At 38.6% G+C, this 15843-nt stretch overlaps 1 protein-coding gene across 13 annotated transcripts in view; it reads left to right on the plus strand.

Moving 5' to 3' along the window:
* The window catches only part of MAGI1 (membrane associated guanylate kinase, WW and PDZ domain containing 1), a 761634-nt gene that overhangs the window by 541485 nt on the left and 204306 nt on the right, over positions 1-15843 (plus strand). The window lies entirely within an intron of this gene.

Below are 15843 nucleotides of genomic sequence, written 5' to 3' on the forward strand. Positions count from 1 at the left end.
AAGAGATTCCCTTAGGAAGGTGCTCTTAAATGTTACTGTGTTGGTGTTGACATGGAAGCTGATACCAGGATTTATATCTTGACATCCCTTTGAAGGAAACATCTAGTTGCTAATGAGATTGGCTGGAGTGGAGTGTAGCCTAAATTAAATGTAAATATGCCACCAAGTGGCCCATGTCACCAGGTGTGTGAAAAGCCCAGGGGCAGCCTCTGAGGACGGCTTGCTGCTTCCAGCCTTCCCCTCTCCTTCTCTTAGATTCCATTAAATGGTTAAGGACACGATTGTAGGACTTGCTGTCAAATGCCTTTGGTATCAGGGCATTTTAAATTATTTTTTAATTTTAGTAGCATTTTTGGGGAGGAAGCATTCTTTTTCATGGAATCAGGGTGACTGTGGAGGGGCCAGTAATGGACGCACATTTAGACTTTTGACATTATCTCCAGATGCAAGTGGATCTCTTGCCACATAAACATATTTACAATATTTTATTTAATATATCTAAGGATAAACTATAACTTTGATAATGGTCTATGGATATTTGTATTAGAGGTCTTAAAAATCGTGGTCATCCTAGACCTCTTCTGATGTCTCAGAGGCCCTGTCCATTTTGCGTCTTTGTGGGCCCTGGCCAGTTGGCTCAGCAGTAGACTGACCACCTGGCTTGTGGATATTTCGGGTTCAATTCCTGGTCAGGGAACACAGGAGAAGCAACCATCTGCTTCTCCACCTCTTCCCCTCTCTCCTCTCTCTCTATCTCTCTCTTCTCGTCCTGCAGCCATGGCTGAGTTGGAACAAGTTGGCCCCAGGTGCTATGGATTGCTCCATGGCCTTGCCTCATATGCTGAAATAGCTCTGTTGCCAAACAATGGAGCAACGGCCCCAGATGGGCAGAGCATCACCCCACATGGGGCTTGCCAGGTGGATCCTAAGTCGGAGCACATGTGGTAGTCTGTCTCTCTCCCTCCCCACTTCTCACTTAAGTAAGGTGACCAATCGTCCTCCTTTAGGGAGGACAGTCCTTCTTTTGTAAGTTCCGTCCTCCCTTGAAAATTGTCCTCCTTTTTGATATTGGAAGACTAATCTGTAAATGTCTGCATTCAGTTGATGCAGAGTCAATCCATTGCGTGTGATGTGACATATTTGTATTTGACATGACGATTTGTCCAGGATCAGTGCAGTGCGGCGAGATGCGATTATGAGGTTATGAGGCGAGTGTGCTCTGCACAGGAGACCTTGAGAGAGCATGTGATATACCGAGCGCACAAATAGTTTGTGTACTTCTAACTGAAACACGACACGGCACATATGACATTGTAGACTCACGATTATTTCTTTCTCAGTGAATATTCAATCATAGGTAAGCACGATTCATATAAAATTCAATATGAAGGATATTTCTTGTTCAGATATTTCCAAGATATTGTTACCAGATGATACATTGACAAAAAATATTCATTCAATGGAAAAGTACTCATTTAGATAACATCTAAATGAGTACTTTTTTCTTATAATTATTATTAAAATCATAATTACAATATAAAATATTATAAATGTTTCTATTATGAACTTATCATATTATAGTATATTATTGTTGCAATGAATAAAATGTTTCTTTTATATATGATATTGTTTTCTTCAGTTTATTCTTGTCCTCCTTTTCATTGTAAAAAAGTTGTTCACCTTAACTTAAGGAAAAAAAAAGAGAAACACTGTGAATTACAGCTGTCTGTGTTGTATTGTGAGTTATTTTTTGCTACATGCTTAAACTCTTGTTCACAAGCTTATGGTCCACATTTAAAACAAACAAACAAACAAAACCTAGTAACATTAACTTGGGAAGACTGCCTCTGAGTTAGCATGCCTTAAGAAACTTGGAAACTAAGTTACCCCTTTGTTACCATTTGTAATTAATATGACTATCACAGAGATTGTGTTAATTGTGGAAAGAAATTATAGATACGCAAAATGGGAGAAATCAAAATCACCTTGAATCCTAGGACTTAGTTAATGATTTGCTGTTAACATTCCTTCCTGTCTTCTGAAAAGGTGACGATGTGGGATATTAAATCAACACAAACTCTTGGACCTAACACACATGCATCCAGATGGCCAGACATGGCTTATCTCTTTCGAACTACTCCTCAAGTCTTATGGAATATTTGTCGTCCATGCATGCTCCTGCATATTTTATAATTAGCATTGGCATGCTAGATATGGCTACATATTGTGGATTAACAGCAAGGAATATGATAGGCCATTGATAAAATATTTATTTTTTATTGGAATTGTCCTGCATCTGATATAGGTCACAATATCTGATGACAAGAAAAAAAGGGAAGAGGTATCTTAAATCATGCACATTTTTCCTTGTTCATTTGTCGCTAGAGATGTGTTTAATCCTTTAACAAACTGCTTATGCACACGTGTGTATATGTGTGTGCATAGTGGCATATGGGTATGTGTTGGTGCCTGTTGGTGAGTGTCTGGGTTTAGAAAGAGCTAGACAACCTCCACAATATCTTGGCAGCTCCGCTGGCCTGGACTGCAGTTCTGCTGTTGGTAGGTTCTCTGGGCAATCAGCACTCTGGATATGTAGCTGTCTGGCTCATCTCCACTTGATCTGAAGCCTTTGGAAACATATTGTGTTCCTGTCATTGATGAGTTGGTTGGCACTGAGGAGCCAGTAAATTTATTCTCTCACAGACATTTAATAATAAAACATTAGTGAATGCCATTTAGAAGTATTTTTGACAAGTAGACTCTTTGCTGAAGCCCCTGGCTGCAGGCTAGAGGCTATCAAAATGTTAAGCAAATAAATCTTTAGATTGCTGTTGAACACGAGACGAGGCTGAGCTCATGGTCATTTCCCGGGGCTCAGGGAGCTGCTACTTGGCCCACTCTCTTTCTCTTCTTCGTCCTCATATTAGTATTGTGAGTCGGATGACAACTCTTGCCCACAGTTATTTCAAGACTTCTGCAATGAGTTATTTATAAGGGATTTAAGAAAATAAATCTCATTCATTCTTATGCCACCTAGTTGTCTAGATCTATTCAATGAACAAGAAAAATCAAAATAACCAGTAGATGTGGAAGGCAGCCAAGAGCAAGGGCAGAGGTGGCAGTGGAAGTATCAAAATCAGGGCACTTGCACAGCACATTGTGATTGTAAAAGGAAGGGAAGAATCTTGAAAATAGATTTGTTCTGCTCTTTTTTCTTTTCCTTAAAAGATTTGTCTATTTTTGAAGTCTTGTCTAAGGCAGAGGAGCTGGTCCAGGACTCACGAGGTCACGTGCCAGCCTTGCACTCATTTCCTTTTGGTTTTTAATGATCTGATCAGGAGAGTGGCTTTGGTGGGGAGAAGGAATGGAAAAGGGTAAATTCAAGAGCTTGGGTGGTCCGTTTGGCCAGCCAGGACCGGTGGTTATTCCCCAAGAGCCCAACCTCCAGTAGCAGGAGTGCTCAAGTATCAGACGTGCTGTTGTTGGAAGCTGCGTTTATTAAGTGCTCTCCGAGTGCTGTACACGAGGGCCTGCTTAGTAGGTGAGAAGAGAAAGGCTATCAAGGCTTATCCCCATGATAATAATTATGAATATAAAGGCTTATCTTGACCAGGCTGTGGTGCAGTGGATAGAGCATTGGCCTGGGACACTGAGAATCCAGGTTTGAAACCCCAAGGTCACTGGTTTGAGTACAGGGTCGCAGACATGACCCCATGGTTTCTGGCTTGAAACCCAAGGTCATTGGCTTAAGCAAGGAGTTCCTGGCTCAGCTGGAGCCCCCCACCCTGAGTCAAGGCATGTATGAGATAGCAATCAATGAGCAACTAAGACGCCACAACTAAGTTGATGCTTCTCACCTTTCTCCCTTCCTCTCTCTCTCTCTGTCTCACTCCCTTTTGAATATAAAGGCTTGGCAGAGTGATCTGACTTAAGTAGGCATTCAGTAATAATTACTTGTTAACAATACTTCTATTGAATTTTAACAACTGAAGACAACCCAATGAATGGGCACAGTTGTCAACCCCACTTTACTGCTGAGAATGTTGATTCTTAGGGAAGTGGAGTACCTCACCCAAAGTTACCCAGCTAGGCAGTGGCTGAGTCTGGATTCAAACCCAGGTTGGCATGATTAAATAACTTATGCATATAAGCACCAATAGTGATCAGTAACATTTGTTAATGAGTGCTTGCTTTTTTGCAACTATTTTATAGACATTTTCATTAAATCTTTATGTAACCTGGTGATGTTCATCTTATCTGACTTACCCAACATCACACAGCTTACAAGAGGTGGGACTGAGTATGGAATTCAGTTCTGGATTCTACCTTCAGTGCTGTCTTAGTCATTTCAGTCCCAGAGGCCCAGGAATTGAAGGGTGAATTGTCTGTATTTTTACCCATATTGGGGTTCTGATTTTGAACTGGGATTCAACTGGGATTTTCCTCTTCAGTTCACACGGCAGCCTTTCCACCGCTTCCTGCCGCTTCTCAGTGGATAGCAGAAATAATGGGAGGACAGAAGTCCAGCTGACTGTGGTTTTGGGTGAAGTCTTCATCTCCATGACCTGTTTTCTTATTTGTAAAATTGGGATGATAATATTACCTTAAAGGGTAATTATAAGAAATAAAGTACATTCAGGACACCTGTCGACCATGGCATCTATTTCTGTTACTGCCAGTCAAAACCCATCCTGTCCTCCTGTGAAGGAGGTCTGCTTCACCTAACACGTGCTCATAAAATACTTTAGCCTGCTTTTGTATTTCACAAAACAGATTTATTCAGCTAAGCCTTACCATGGGATTTGAGTAGTTGGCAGTTGTTTCTGCTAATTGATTTTCTTTTTATACAGAGATGGACTAGATAACATACTTGGAAATGTGGGTATTTTCTAAATCACTTTTTTTCTTGTTTCTGCTGCCCTCGATGTTCCTTTGTTACTAAACAGATTTGTACGTGGGCTTCAGAGACCCACTCTCGAGCCTGACAGTTCCCAGGGTTGGGCTGTCCCTGGTGTAGACAGGGACAGGAAGTGGGGCACTGAGGCTCAGGGCTGGATGCCACTTGTAGGTGTGGAGGTGGGATGCCTGGCTGTGCGCACTGGTTTGACATCGCAAAGGCTCAAGTGCAGGGCAGGGTTGGTTTTCAGGTATCTCTTTTTGTTCCCAGCTTCCATTCGTGTACAGGGCTTATCCACCTTTATCCCAATGCTGTGCCTTGCTGGTACTGTTACCACACTTCCTTAATAAATTAATATATACATACATACATACATGCATGCATGCATAAATACTTTACCGGAGAATTAGGGAAGAACACAAGCACCTCACCTATAAAGGGATATTTGGTAGCCTCTATGTGTCTAGAAATCCAGGGAACCTCTCCTAAGGAACCAACTTGCCGTTCATCCTCAAAGGTGCCCACAGCCTACGTCAGCCCATACTGGTTCTCAGGCTGCTGTACTAGTTATCACTTCTATGTGGCAGACTGTTGGTGGCTTAAAACAATAAATATATGTCACCTCATCCGGTTTCTATAGATCTATAATCTGGAAATGGCTTAGCTGTGTGGCCATGAGCTGCAATCTCATAAGGTTGCAGTCTAGATGGCAGTCTAAGTTGCTGTGGTCTTCTAAAGGCTAGACTTGTGCTGGAGGGCCCATCGCCAAGGTGTCTCACTTGCGTGCATGGTTAGTTCATGGTAGTTGTTGGCAGGAGGACTCCTGGACTTCTCTATAGGGTTGCTTGAGTGACCTCATGACATGACAGCTGGCTTCCCTCTGGTGAGAGACCAAAGAGAGAGCAAATTGCAAGTTATAATGGCTTTTATGACCTAACCTCCGAAATTACACTTCATCCTTCCTGCAGTATCAGCTTAGCCCTATTCAATGTGGGAGGATACAACATAGGAACTTGAATACCTGGATGCAAGAATCAGGAGGTCTCCTCAAAGCTGATATCTGTCTATACACGTCCTCATCCCACTATGAATTGTAAGCTTTCCAGTGGTCTGTTGTATATTCCCAAACCTGCTTATAACTATTATATTGCTAATATAATAATATTCAACTAAATAGAGGAATACTGTTTTCTTGAAATCCTGAATCCTTTAGGAAGACCTGACAAAGATTGACTGCTTAAAAAATTGTTGTTAAATTAAGTTTAGGAAGGACTATAAAATATAAAAAGAAGTCATAAAAATATCTGATGCACTCAGATTGCTTTGCAAGTGTCTTTCCATTATCACTTCATTTCATATGAGCCCAAATTGGAAATCATAGACTCTGAATTATAAATATACTAGATTATATCAAGAAAGATTTTATAGAATCCCAAAAAGGGAAACTTCGTTCAAAAAAAGTCTTCAGTCTAATTTAAAAGATGGATGAAAGAATGGATATAGTGTGTGTTTAAATAAGATACTTTATGTACATATGAATAATTTTATATGATTATTTTTGTGGAACTCTTCTGAATAACTAATTATATAGTAGTTTCACACCTATTGGAAAGAAGGCTTTTAATGTATGGTAATGTATGAGATGTTCCACAGGCTCTTTCTTACCTATTAAGTTCACCATATTTTGTTCATTTAAGAGCCATATAAATTAAGGCATAAATTTGTTGCAATATCATATTTTATCAATTCTAAGATCCATTATTTTCTATATTTTAATGTTTCAAGTGTTGAAATGCATTTTACCATCATGCCATATTGTCATTTAATTGGCAGTATTTTTTCTGCCTTATCGCTTCATAAATTATAATTATTATCTTATATTTTATTAAATATGGTATGTTTTATGATTTATTTTCTAGAACATATGTTAAATACATGCAAATTGCTTGCTACAGTTGAGGTGAGCATGTCTCCCCAGATGCAGTTTGTCTAAATTTTTTAATAAAGTTTTCTAAAGCAGTGGCCTGATTTTAAAAATGAGACACTCGTATTTTATCTTTTTTAAGTGAAGGTAGTAAATGTCACACCTGTGTGTATAAATTTTCTCATGTGTAAAATGAGAAAGTTGACATAAATTTTGTCTAAAGGCCCTGTCAGCTTGAAGATCCTAGGGTTCTGGGTCTTTTCTAGAGGAAAATGGAACTTAATTCTTTTTTTTTAAAGTATATATTTATTCATTTTTTAAAGAGAAAAGAGAGAGAGAGAGAGAAAGAGAGAGAGAGAGAAGGGGAAGGAGCAGGAAGCATTAACTCCCATATGTGCCTTGACCAGGCAAGCCCAGGGTTTTGAACTGGTGACCTCAGCATTCCACGTCAACACTTTATCCACTGCGCCACCACAGGTCAGGCACTGGAACTTAATTCTTAATCTGTGGAGGCTATGAGATGTCTCATGATAGGATGAGATAGACCAGCTGTCTCCAGCAAACAGTGCCCATGAGGGAGTATTCCCAAAGTTTGCCTGTGATCTCAGAGCTTGCTGAGTCACCCAGAGCTTGTTCCTTTACATCTCAGGGTCCTTTGATCTCAAGCTAAGCATGTCTTTGAATTTTACTTTTTGAGTTTAGATTTTTCAGTGTCATGTTTTTTTTTCTTCATTGAAAATACGTGAAGTAGAACTTTTTGAATTTCTCTGAGTTTATAGATGTTCCCTAAGGCTCAAACCCTTACTAGTGGCCTCCACGTTATTCCACCACAGTTCTAACTCAGCAGTTCTCTAGCCATAGGTGTTCTATCTGGTGCCAGTATTACTGTGGAGGGAAAGAAGCTCTCAAAATATTTGAATAAAATGTTCTCTAAAGCTCAAAGCTCTGTGAAACGAGGAAGAGCTATTGATAAAAAAAAAAATCACTGTAACATTTTGAGTTTTCTTAGTAGTGATTGAACATTATAAAAGTTTTTTCTACTGGGAGGTCCAAAGGCTTGATAAAACCCCCAGTTAGAGAATTCCTTAAAGAAATAGGGAAAGCACAAAGTCGAATATTTAAGTGCCTTGAAAAAGCTTTTTTAATTTTAATATACTACTCACAAAGATAGGGGATATTTCAAAATGAGTATGAAGCAATAAAAGAAAGAAAGCATGTTTTTTTTTTTATTAAACAAGAACATCAGAAAAGCAAACAAGTCAAAGAAAATTCAATTATGCAAATTAGATGCAAAACCAAGTTTTATTTCATTGGTGAAAATGCATTATACAAAAGGCTGAAAGTATTGGAGTACCTGCACATTCCCTGATCCCCTAATTCAGTGGTTCCCAACCCCCAGGCCACGGACCGGTAGCGGTCCGTGGGCCATTTGGTACTAGTCCGCAGAGAAAGAATAAATAACTTACATTATTTCTGTTTTATTTATATTTAAGTCTGAACGATGTTTTATTTTTTAAAAATGACCAGATTCCCTCTGTTACATCCATCTAAGACTCACTCTTGACGCTTGTCTCAGTCATGTGATACATTATCACTCCCACTCTAAAGGCTTGTCTGTGAAAATATTTTCTGACATTAAAATGGTCCGTGGCCCAAAAAAGGTTGGGGACTACTGCCCTAATTTTTATGAGCAGTGTATTTTCTGTATATATCGGCCATCCTGGTTGGGTTGTGTTGAATAAAGTTACTGAATGAAGTATGTTCTGGCATGAACATTTTCAAAAAGTGGGCCTGATTTGTCCCGATGTGAACATTTATCTCCATAGATCACCATCTTTGATGCTCAAATTAGCAACTTTAGCAGTTCCCACCTGGACAAGTCACCTAGCAGCATTCATGCCACACTTCTCAGTATTTGAAGAGGAGCCATGTGTCTCTCGTTTTTTTTTTAGTGGGCACAGTGGCAGGAAGCCGCCCATGTGGGCAGATTTTAGCATGTGCCCGTTTCATGGGTCCATCTTTCCATATCTCATAACAGAGGGCGTATAAAACAGGTCTCATTACCTCTCATCCTATAAAATTAATTGTAGGTAGCTGGCTTTTTTAGAATCCAAAACTGTCATTAGAATTTGGCCTAGCTGTTACAGCAGTCAATGAGTACACAGCTAAATGGAACAACTAAGAGGAATGGCGAGGTGATGCTTTTCTCTCCCTCCCTCTTTCTCTCTCTCACAAATCAATGGAAAAATTAGAAATTAATACATAAAGCTGGTTCCTTATCTGTGAATTCATTAAGGAAAGTGAACTCCACGAAGAGTACTGTTATTGTCATTGTTGTATTACCCCCGCCCCACATTATGAAAGGGATTGAGTTATGTAGTGGATGGTGTGCAATTTGCTCCTTTGGGTTCCTTTACGGGAAGCCTAGTTTAGAAGAGGATTAACACTTGGGAAAGAAGTTCCTAAATTTTTTGTTGTTCTCTTTAGTTAGAAAACCTCTGTATTAAAGCAAATATTCACATTTGTGAGATATTAACCCCGGAAGGGGTGGAGACCTGCCCTTCAGCAAGGGAGCAGGAGTACAACCTTGCCCCACCCACAGAACCGAGGCTTGTGGCCTGACTTGGGAGCTGGCTCCTCGTGCAGGGGTGGAACCAAAAGTCCAGAACAGGTAGAGTCCCATTACTGAATGTGGGCATGCAGTCCTGCCTGGCCTGTGGAGCCAAGGCTTGCGGCCGTCCCACGAGCAGGCTCCTCCTGCAAGGGTGGGGCAAAAGCTGGAAACAGGCAGAGACCCACAGCTGAGCAAAGCTGCTTACCCCTGCCCTCAGGGCTGAGCATAGCGCCATCCGCGGGGGTGGGGCGAAGGCCAAGGCCACCAAGGCTTGTACACCTAAGCACCAACCACTCCCGTGAAGGAGAGGCAGAAACTACAGCAACAGCCCCAGGGGGCAGACACCAGCAATGCCCATACCCAAATGCCCTAGGCAACAACAGCTGAGGGGGTAGCGGCCTGCAGACAGACCATACCTAGGGAACAGAGGCCACACCCAGTGCACTCCAGTGGCCAAAACCTTCCCTTACACAGACAAAATGAGAAAGCAAAGAAATGCAATACAAATGAATCAAGAGAAATCCCCAGAAAAGGACCTGAATGAATCAGATATAACCAAATTACCAGATGCAGAGTTTAAAATAATGATTGTTAGGATGCTCAAAGATATTAGAACAACAATGGATAGTCATTACGAACACCTAAATAAAGAGATAGCAAATATAAAAAAGGACATTGAAATAATAAAAAAGAATCAGTCAGAAATGACAAATACAATATCAGAAATGAAGAACACAACGGAAGGAATTAAAAGCAGGATGGATGAAGGTGAGAATCGAATCAGCAAGTTAGAGGACACGATAAATAAAGGCACGGAAGCAGAGCAGAAAAAAGAAAAGAGACTCAAAAAGTCTGAAGAAACTCTAAGAGAGCTCTGTGACAACATGAAGAGAAATAACATCCACATCAGGGGCACCTGAAGCAGAAGAGAAAGAACAAGGGATAGAGACTTTGTTTAAGCATATCATAGTTGAAAACTTCCCTCAATTAAGGCAGGAAAACATCTCACATGTTCAAGAAGCACAGAGAACTCCTGTAAAGAGAAACCCAATGAAATCAACACCAAGACACATCATAATTAAAATACCAAAGCTAAGTGATAAAGAGAAAATATTAAAAGCTGCTAGAGAAAAAAAGACTATCACCTACAAAGGAGCCCCCATAAGGATGACTTCCGAGTTCTCAACAGAAACACTTGAGGCCAGAAGGGAATGGCAAGTATTATTCAAAGTAATTCAGAACAAGAAACTACAACCAAGACTACTTTATCCAGCAAGGCTATCATTTAAAATTAAAGGAGAAATAAAAAGCTTTCCAGACAAAAAAAAACTCAAGGAATTTACTACAACCAAACCAGGGCTGGAAGAAATGCTAAGGGGCCTGTTGTAAGCAGATCAGAGGAGAAAAAGAATATAGCAAAAGAGGAATACAGTTTCAAAGAATAAAATGGCAATAAACAATTACATATCAATAATAACCTTAAATGTAAATGGATTCAATGATCCGATCAAAAGACATAGAGTAGCTGCGTGGATAAGAAAACAGGACCCATACATATGCTGTATACAAGAGACACACCTTAAAACGAAAGATGCACATAAATTGAAGATAAAAGGATGGAAAAAATATTTCATGCAAATGGAAATAAAAAAAAGCTGGGGTAGCAATACTTATATCAGACAAAGTGGACTTTAAAACAAAGGCTACAGTAAGAGATAAAGAAGGTCACTAAATAATGATAAAGGGAGCAATGCAACAGGAAGATATAACCATTATAAATATCTACGCACCTCATATAGGAGTACCTAAATATATAAAGTAGACTTTGATGAATTGAAAGGGCGAGATCAACAGCAATACTATAATAGTAGGGAATTTCAATACCCCACTAACATCATTAGATAGATCCTCAAGAAAGAAAATTAACAAAGAAACAGCAGACTTAAAGGACATACTAGATCAACTCGATTTAATAGATATCTTCAGAACCTTTCACCCTAAAACAGCAGAATATATATTCTTCTCAAGTGCTCATGGTACATTTTCTAGAATAGACCACATGTTAGGGCACAAAAGTGGTCTCAACAAATTTAAGAAGATTGAAATCATATTGAGCACTTACTCTGATCACAATGGCATGAAACTAGAAATCAACCACAACAGAAAAATTGAAAAATACTCAAACACTTGGAACTAAATAGCAGGTTGTTAAATAATGAATGGTTAAACAATGAGATCAAAGAAGAAATTAAAAAATTCCTAGAAACGAATGATAATGAGCGTACATCAACTCTAAATTTATGGGCACAGCAAAAGCAGTCCTGAAAGGGAAGTTCATAGCATTACAGGCATACCTCAAGAAGCTAGAAAAATTTCAAATAAACAACTTGACCCTACATCTAAAAGAACTAGAAAAAGAACAGCAAGTAAAGTCCAGAGGAAGCAGAAGGAAGGAAATAATAAAGATCAGAGCAGAAATAAATGACATAGAGACTAAAGAAACAATACAGAGGATCAACGAAACCAGGAGCTGGTTCTTTGAAAAGGTAAACAAGATTGATGAACCTTTAACCAGACTGACCAAGAAAAAAAGACAGAGAACTCAAACGAGAGTGGAGAAATAACAACTGACGCAACAGAAATACAAAATATTGTAAGAAAATACTATGAAGAACTGTACGCCAAAAAACTAGACAACCTAGATGAAATGGACAAATTCCTTGAACATATAATCTTCCAGAAATTAATCTGGAAGAATCAGAAAAACTAAACAGACCAATTACAACAAATGAGATTGAAACAGTTATCAAAAAACTCCCAAGAAAGAAAAGTCCTGGGCCTGATGGCTTCATAAGTGAATTCTACCAAATATTCAAAGAAGAACTAACTCCTATCCTTCTCAAGCTATTTCAAAAAATTCAAGAGGAAGGAAGACTTCCATGCTTCTTTTATGAGGCAAGCATAATTCTGATTCCAAAACCAGGCAAAGACAACACAAAGAAAGAAAAGTATAGGCCAATATCTCTGATGAATTTAGATGCAAAAATCCTCAACAAAATATTAGCAAACCGGATCTAGCAATATATGAATAAAATCATACACCATGATCAAGTGGGATTTATTCTTGGGAGGCAAGGCTGGTACAATATTTGCAAATCAATCAATGTTATTCATCACATAAACAAAAGGAAGGAGAAAAACCATATGATAATTTCAATAGATGCAGAAAAAGCATTTGATAAAATCCAGCACCCATTCATGATCAAAACTCTCAGCAAAGTGGGAATACAGGAAACATACCTCCACATGATAAAGGCCATCTATGACACACCCACGGCCAACATTATACTCAATGGGCAAAAATTAAAAGCAATCCCCTTAAGATCAGGAACAAGGCAGGGGTGCCCCCTTTTACCACTATTATTCAAAATAGTTCTGGAAGTCCTAGCCACAGCAACCAGACAAGAAAAAGAAATAAAAGGTATCCAAATTGGAAAAGAAGAAGTAAGACTATCATTATTTGCAGACGATATGATATTGTATATAGAAAACTCTAAAGTTGCAGTCAAAAAACTACTAGACCTGATAAATGAATTCAGCAAGATGGCAGGATATAAAATTAATACTCAGAAATCAGAGGCATTTTTATACACTAACAGTGAACTGTCAGAATGAGAAATTAAGGAATCCATCCCCTTCACCATTGCAAACAAAAAAATAAATACTTAGGAATAAATTTAACCAGGGAGATTAAAGACTTGTACTCGGAAAATTATAAAACATTGATAAAAGACATCAAGGAAGATACAAACAAGTGGAAGCATATACTGTGCTCATGGTTAGGAAAAATAAACATCATTAAAATGTCTATATTACCCAAAGCAATTTATAAATTCAATGCAATACCGATTATAATACCAATGACTTATTTCAAAGATATAGAACACATATTCCAAAATTTTATATGGAACTGAGAGAGAACGCAAATAGCCTCAGCAATCTTGAGAAGGAAGTATAAAGTGGGAGGTATCACACTTCTGGATATCAAGTTATACTACAAAGCCATTGTACTCAAAACAGCCTGGTACTGGCATAAAAACAGGCATATAGATCAATGGAACAGAACTGAGAACCCAGAATTAAACCAACACTTTTATGGACAACTGATATTTGACAAAGGAGGTAAGAGCATACATTGGAATAAAGACAGCCTCTTCAACAAATGGTGTTGGGAAAATTGGACAGCAACCTGCAAAAAAATGAAACTAGACCACCAACTTACACCACTCACAAAAATAAACTCAAAATGGATAAAAGACTTAAATGTAAGCCGTAAACCCATAAGCATCTTAGAAGAAAACATAGGCTGTAAGCTCTTGGACATCTCTCGCAGCAATATATTTGTCGACTTGTCTCCACAGGCAAGTGAAATAAAAGACAGGATAAACAAATGGGACTTTATCAAACTAGAAAGCTTTTGCACAGCTAATGACAATAAGAACAGAATAAAAGGACAAACTACACAATGGGAGAATATATTTGACAATGCATCTGATAAGGGGTTAATAACCAAAGTTTATAAAGAATTTGTTAAATTTAATACCAGGAAGAGAAACAATCAAATCCAAAAATGGGCAAAAGAAATGAATCGACACTTCTCCAAAGAGGACATACAGATGGCCAATAGGCATATGAAAAAATGCTCAACATCACTAATCATTAGAGAAATGCAAATTAAAACCACAATGAGATATCACCTCATACCAGTCAGAATGGCGCTCATCAGCAAAACAACACAGAATAAGTGCTGGCCAGGATGTGCAGAAAAGGGAACCCTCCTGCACTACTGGTGGGAATGCAGACTGGTGCAGCCATTGTGGAAAACAGTATGGAGATTCCTTAATAAATTAAAAATCGAACTGCCTTTTGACCCAGCTCTACCACTGTTAGGAATATACCCCAAGAACACCATAGCACTGTTTGAAAAGAAGAAATGCACCCCCCATGTTTATGGCAGCATTGTTCACAATAGCGAAGATCTGGAAACAGCCCATGTGTCTGTCAGTGGACGAGTGGATAAAAAAGCTTTGGTACATATATACTATGGAGTACTACTCAGCAATAAGAAATGGTGACATCGGATCATTTACAACAACATGGATGGACCTTGATAACATTATACTGAGCGAAATAAGTAAATCAGAAAAAACTAAGAACTATATGATTCCATACATAGGTGGGTCATAAAAATGAGACTCAGAGACATGGACAAGAGGGGGGTTACAGGGTGGGAGGGAGGAGAGAGAGGGGGTTGGGGGAGGGGAAAGGCACAAAGAAAATCAGTTAGAAGGTGATGGAAGACAATTGGACTTTGGGCAACATAATCAAATGTCAAAATAACCTAGAGATGTTTTCTCTGAACATATGTACCCTGATTTACCAATGCAACATAATCAAATGTCAAAATAACCTAGATATGTTTTCTCTGAACATATGTACCCTGATTTACCAATGCCACCCCATTAAAATTAATAAAAAAAACAAAATATTAACTTGGTAGCTTTTCGGAAACTATAAAAGTAATCTAAAAAAAAAAAGTCTTACTGGTAGGATTTATAGATAATGGAAAAAAAGGTTGAGAAACACTGATTTAGACCAAATGATTTGCCTATATGATCTCATTTAATTTTACAACATTACCTCAAGTTAAATATTTTTATTCTCCCTATGACAAATACAAATAAATTAATGGCCTTGAGTAATTTGCTTTAGGTCACAGCCAGCGTAGACTGAAGATAATCCTAGATGTCAAAGACCCAGATCCAAACACTGTTCATCCCTGTGTATGTGTAGCATTTATATAAAGAGGCAAGTTAGAAAGTCAATAGAATAGTGTATCCTAAAACCAAGGAAAACTTTTCTAGGATTAACAATTCATTGTAATTTCCAGTTGTATTATCCTACGATTAGGGTTATTAATTGTGGGTCAGCTCCATACACATTTGCTCTGATGTTAGGATTCCATTGAGGAACAGATACATCATTACATGAAGGCAGGGCCTTTGCCTGTTCCCTATTACCTCTTCAGTGTCCAGAAAAATGCAACACATAGGAAGTGCTCAAAATATATGTGTTGAATAAATAAAGGAGAAAGGATGTTATATTTTTTTAAAAATCCAAGCCAAACAAATAATTCTTTTTTGATGTCAGGGCCATCATGTTTGCACTTAAACAAATAAACACCATTACCAAAATATGGGACTCATACCTACCACAGAGAAAATAAGTTCTGGGTGGCCAGTTGAGTTTCATGCTACTCAAACTGCACATGTATATGTCTGAACATCATTGTTCCGTGTTTGGCTGATAGAGTAAATCAGACTTGCTTTTTACATCCATTTTGAGGGG

The sequence above is a fragment of the Saccopteryx bilineata genome, chromosome 10 (assembly GCF_036850765.1).
Source record: "Saccopteryx bilineata isolate mSacBil1 chromosome 10, mSacBil1_pri_phased_curated, whole genome shotgun sequence".
In the NCBI taxonomy this organism is placed as follows: Eukaryota; Metazoa; Chordata; class Mammalia; order Chiroptera; family Emballonuridae; genus Saccopteryx; species Saccopteryx bilineata.